The sequence below is a fragment of the Mytilus galloprovincialis genome, chromosome 7 (genome assembly GCF_965363235.1).
Source record: "Mytilus galloprovincialis chromosome 7, xbMytGall1.hap1.1, whole genome shotgun sequence".
Taxonomy (NCBI): Eukaryota; Metazoa; Mollusca; class Bivalvia; order Mytilida; family Mytilidae; genus Mytilus; species Mytilus galloprovincialis.
The window spans coordinates 9,510,314-9,516,313 of NC_134844.1; positions in this window are offsets into that span (position 1 = coordinate 9,510,314).

Consider the following 6,000-nt stretch of genomic DNA (forward strand, 5'->3'; position numbering starts at 1 on the left):
TGAGTGCAGACTAGTATTCTTTATTGTAATATGTTCCAAAGTAAGAAGTCTATGCATCATAGGTGTCATGACTGGTTTCAAGTTTGTTATGTCTTGGTTAAGGGGGATATATATTTTTACACTAAATCAATGAAGGAACTTTTTTTACCTATGCAATTTGTAAGTTTATCAATAAAAAGTTGATTAAGGGCAACTATGATAAAACAAGCCTTAAATTCCACCCCTGAGAGTAAAAATTGCTGATTCAGCAAATTTTGCCTGATCTGTAGGTAATAATGTAAAAATTTTCATAGAAAGTAGAACTTCATTAATTTTATGTAACTTGCAATACATTTTTAATTATAAATGCTCGCTTTAACTTTTCGCAGTGTCTGACACATGTGCAACCACTGAAATTTGAGACGCGACATTCTACGGTTGCATGTTCATCCTATTATTTTCACCGAAATAAATAAATTGCATAATTTCTTATTTTTTTCAACATAAGTACAGCTATACTAGCTTTCTTAAGGTTTAATTAGTAGTTCTGATGTTACATGACACCAGTAGGAGCTTTTGGGGAACCAGTAAGTGGTTAAGGAGTCCTTACTTATTCATTTAGCTCTCATATTGGTATGAAATAGAGATAGAAATAGGGGTTTCTGTACATTGAATAGACATTATTTTTGACAAAGAATGTATTTATGATTCTATATCAGCAAGATTAAATGGTTTATCTATTTTCCATGCAAATACCATTAGTTGTTAAGATTTTCTGACAGTGAAAAGCACAATAAATGCAAATTGATTATGTAAGGGGACATAATTTAACTTAATGCATACATGAGAAATAGACAAACAGTCAACTTAGAGATGTATTCTAGTACATGTATTGTCAAACAGGTTACAGAATAATAGTTAACTGCAATCTAAAGACTCTTGTTGTATTGCCCTCATAATCTGAAAATGTTTAAAGTAATGTAAGGCATGCTGTAAAATGTGGAATGGACTTTAATATCAGTTTTCATGATTTGGTGATTAAACTGTTTCTTTTACTCAGATTAACCATAAACAGAGTTGGCAATCCAATAATTCCTCCTAAATCACCATGTTTGACTTCTGTGTTGATTTGAAACATCATATGTTTGGGTTTTGTTCACTTCTTAAGTAAAAATGGTAAGATGAAAAAAAGTGAAAATCTGCCAGATGGGGTAGGGATGTAATGTTTCATTTTTTTTTTATAAGAAATGAGTGCAGACTAGTATTCTTTATTGTAATATGTTCCAAAGTAAGAAGTCTATGCATCATAGGTGTCATGACTGGTTTCAAGTTTGTTATGTCTTGGTTAAGGTGGCACGGTAGTATTTGCATTCCAGAATTTAGGTTGCTCTTTTGTGTACCCTACTTAGGTAAATGTATCTAAACAGTGTGATTGGACAAAAAATACAGTATCAACTGAACATACTTTCCCAAACTGAGGGATGAATCAGGTGTAGAAAAATATGAAATAATTTTACATACAGATGAAAATGAATTTTTGAGAATTTTTGAGAATTTTGTATTCACTGCACCATAAAAGACCTAAAATTACTAGTGGCCTTAGGTTTCTAAAAATAGCAAAAAAAGTAAACGGTCATGATACATATTCAAATTCATTTCTGAATAGTAAAATGAAAGTACTTCAGTTAAGTGTGAATGTAGATTTTTTTGCAGTGTTAGAAAGTGGTGAAAATTCTAAAAAGGCTATCATTATCCCTATGGGCCAGGAAATACTACCGTGCCACCTTAAGGGGGATATATATTTTTACACTAAATCAATGAAGGAACTTTTTTTACCTATGCAATTTGTAAGTTTATCAATAAAAAGTTGATTAAGGGCAACTATGATAAAACAAGCCTTAAATTCCACCCCTGAGAGTAAAAATTGCTGATTCAGCAAATTTTGCCTGATCTGTAGGTAATAATGTAAAAATTTTCATAGAAAGTAGAACTTCATTAATTTTATGTAACTTGCAATACATTTTTAATTATAAATGCTCGCTTTAACTTTTCGCAGTGTCTGACACATGTGCAACCACTGAAATTTGAGACGCGACATTCTACGGTTGCATGTTCATCCTATTATTTTCACCGAAATAAATAAATTGCATAATTTCTTATTTTTTTCAACATAAGTACAGCTATACTAGCTTTCTTAAGGTTTAATTAGTAGTTCTGATGTTACATGACACCAGTAGGAGCTTTTGGGGAACCAGTAAGTGGTTAAGGAGTCCTTACTTATTCATTTAGCTCTCATATTGGTATGAAATAGAGATAGAAATAGGGGTTTCTGTACATTGAATAGACATTATTTTTGACAAAGAATGTATTTATGATTCTATATCAGCAAGATTAAATGGTTTATCTATTTTCCATGCAAATACCATTAGTTGTTAAGATTTTCTGACAGTGAAAAGCACAATAAATGCAAATTGATTATGTAAGGGGACATAATTTAACTTAATGCATACATGAGAAATAGACAAACAGTCAACTTAGAGATGTATTCTAGTACATGTATTGTCAAACAGGTTACAGAATAATAGTTAACTGCAATCTAAAGACTCTTGTTGTATTGCCCTCATAATCTGAAAATGTTTAAAGTAATGTAAGGCATGCTGTAAAATGTGGAATGGACTTTAATATCAGTTTTCATGATTTGGTGATTAAACTGTTTCTTTTACTCAGATTAACCATAAACAGAGTTGGCAATCCAATAATTCCTCCTAAATCACCATGTTTGACTTCTGTGTTGATTTGAAACATCATATGTTTGGGTTTTGTTCACTTCTTAAGTAAAAATGGTAAGATGAAAAAAAGTGAAAATCTGCCAGATGGGGTAGGGATGTAATGTTTCATTTTTTTTTTATAAGAAATGAGTGCAGACTAGTATTCTTTATTGTAATATGTTCCAAAGTAAGAAGTCTATGCATCATAGGTGTCATGACTGGTTTCAAGTTTGTTATGTCTTGGTTAAGGTGGCACGGTAGTATTTGCATTCCAGAATTTAGGTTGCTCTTTTGTGTACCCTACTTAGGTAAATGTATCTAAACAGTGTGATTGGACAAAAAATACAGTATCAACTGAACATACTTTCCCAAACTGAGGGATGAATCAGGTGTAGAAAAATATGAAATAATTTTACATACAGATGAAAATGAATTTTTGAGAATTTTTGAGAATTTTGTATTCACTGCACCATAAAAGACCTAAAATTACTAGTGGCCTTAGGTTTCTAAAAATAGCAAAAAAAGTAAACGGTCATGATACATATTCAAATTCATTTCTGAATAGTAAAATGAAAGTACTTCAGTTAAGTGTGAATGTAGATTTTTTTGCAGTGTTAGAAAGTGGTGAAAATTCTAAAAAGGCTATCATTATCCCTATGGGCCAGGAAATACTACCGTGCCACCTTAAGGGGGATATATATTTTTACACTAAATCAATGAAGGAACTTTTTTTACCTATGCAATTTGTAAGTTTATCAATAAAAAGTTGATTAAGGGCAACTATGATAAAACAAGCCTTAAATTCCACCCCTGAGAGTAAAAATTGCTGATTCAGCAAATTTTGCCTGATCTGTAGGTAATAATGTAAAAATTTTCATAGAAAGTAGAACTTCATTAATTTTATGTAACTTGCAATACATTTTTAATTATAAATGCTCGCTTTAACTTTTCGCAGTGTCTGACACATGTGCAACCACTGAAATTTGAGACGCGACATTCTACGGTTGCATGTTCATCCTATTATTTTCACCGAAATAAATAAATTGCATAATTTCTTATTTTTTTCAACATAAGTACAGCTATACTAGCTTTCTTAAGGTTTAATTAGTAGTTCTGATGTTACATGACACCAGTAGGAGCTTTTGGGGAACCAGTAAGTGGTTAAGGAGTCCTTACTTATTCATTTAGCTCTCATATTGGTATGAAATAGAGATAGAAATAGGGGTTTCTGTACATTGAATAGACATTATTTTTGACAAAGAATGTATTTATGATTCTATATCAGCAAGATTAAATGGTTTATCTATTTTCCATGCAAATACCATTAGTTGTTAAGATTTTCTGACAGTGAAAAGCACAATAAATGCAAATTGATTATGTAAGGGGACATAATTTAACTTAATGCATACATGAGAAATAGACAAACAGTCAACTTAGAGATGTATTCTAGTACATGTATTGTCAAACAGGTTACAGAATAATAGTTAACTGCAATCTAAAGACTCTTGTTGTATTGCCCTCATAATCTGAAAATGTTTAAAGTAATGTAAGGCATGCTGTAAAATGTGGAATGGACTTTAATATCAGTTTTCATGATTTGGTGATTAAACTGTTTCTTTTACTCAGATTAACCATAAACAGAGTTGGCAATCCAATAATTCCTCCTAAATCACCATGTTTGACTTCTGTGTTGATTTGAAACATCATATGTTTGGGTTTTGTTCACTTCTTAAGTAAAAATGGTAAGATGAAAAAAAGTGAAAATCTGCCAGATGGGGTAGGGATGTAATGTTTCATTTTTTTTTTATAAGAAATGAGTGCAGACTAGTATTCTTTATTGTAATATGTTCCAAAGTAAGAAGTCTATGCATCATAGGTGTCATGACTGGTTTCAAGTTTGTTATGTCTTGGTTAAGGGGGATATATATTTTTACACTAAATCAATGAAGGAACTTTTTTTACCTATGCAATTTGTAAGTTTATCAATAAAAAGTTGATTAAGGGCAACTATGATAAAACAAGCCTTAAATTCCACCCCTGAGAGTAAAAATTGCTGATTCAGCAAATTTTGCCTGATCTGTAGGTAATAATGTAAAAATTTTCATAGAAAGTAGAACTTCATTAATTTTATGTAACTTGCAATACATTTTTAATTATAAATGCTCGCTTTAACTTTTCGCAGTGTCTGACACATGTGCAACCACTGAAATTTGAGACGCGACATTCTACGGTTGCATGTTCATCCTATTATTTTCACCGAAATAAATAAATTGCATAATTTCTTATTTTTTTCAACATAAGTACAGCTATACTAGCTTTCTTAAGGTTTAATTAGTAGTTCTGATGTTACATGACACCAGTAGGAGCTTTTGGGGAACCAGTAAGTGGTTAAGGAGTCCTTACTTATTCATTTAGCTCTCATATTGGTATGAAATAGAGATAGAAATAGGGGTTTCTGTACATTGAATAGACATTATTTTTGACAAAGAATGTATTTATGATTCTATATCAGCAAGATTAAATGGTTTATCTATTTTCCATGCAAATACCATTAGTTGTTAAGATTTTCTGACAGTGAAAAGCACAATAAATGCAAATTGATTATGTAAGGGGACATAATTTAACTTAATGCATACATGAGAAATAGACAAACAGTCAACTTAGAGATGTATTCTAGTACATGTATTGTCAAACAGGTTACAGAATAATAGTTAACTGCAATCTAAAGACTCTTGTTGTATTGCCCTCATAATCTGAAAATGTTTAAAGTAATGTAAGGCATGCTGTAAAATGTGGAATGGACTTTAATATCAGTTTTCATGATTTGGTGATTAAACTGTTTCTTTTACTCAGATTAACCATAAACAGAGTTGGCAATCCAATAATTCCTCCTAAATCACCATGTTTGACTTCTGTGTTGATTTGAAACATCATATGTTTGGGTTTTGTTCACTTCTTAAGTAAAAATGGTAAGATGAAAAAAAGTGAAAATCTGCCAGATGGGGTAGGGATGTAATGTTTCATTTTTTTAAAGCAATTGCTTTTATGCCGTCGCGTATGGCCATCTTTGTGACCCAGATCAGAGACTCCGCCCAGATCAAGCCATAGTATTTTGTTAAACAGGCTCCTGGTCAGTCATTCTTTAACACCTATGTATGTTTTCTAATGCAATACATAGCTTGAAACTTTAAAAAAAGTTAGTGGATTTAAGAAGTTTCAGAATATGTTCTTGTAGATATATTTTTGTATTTAA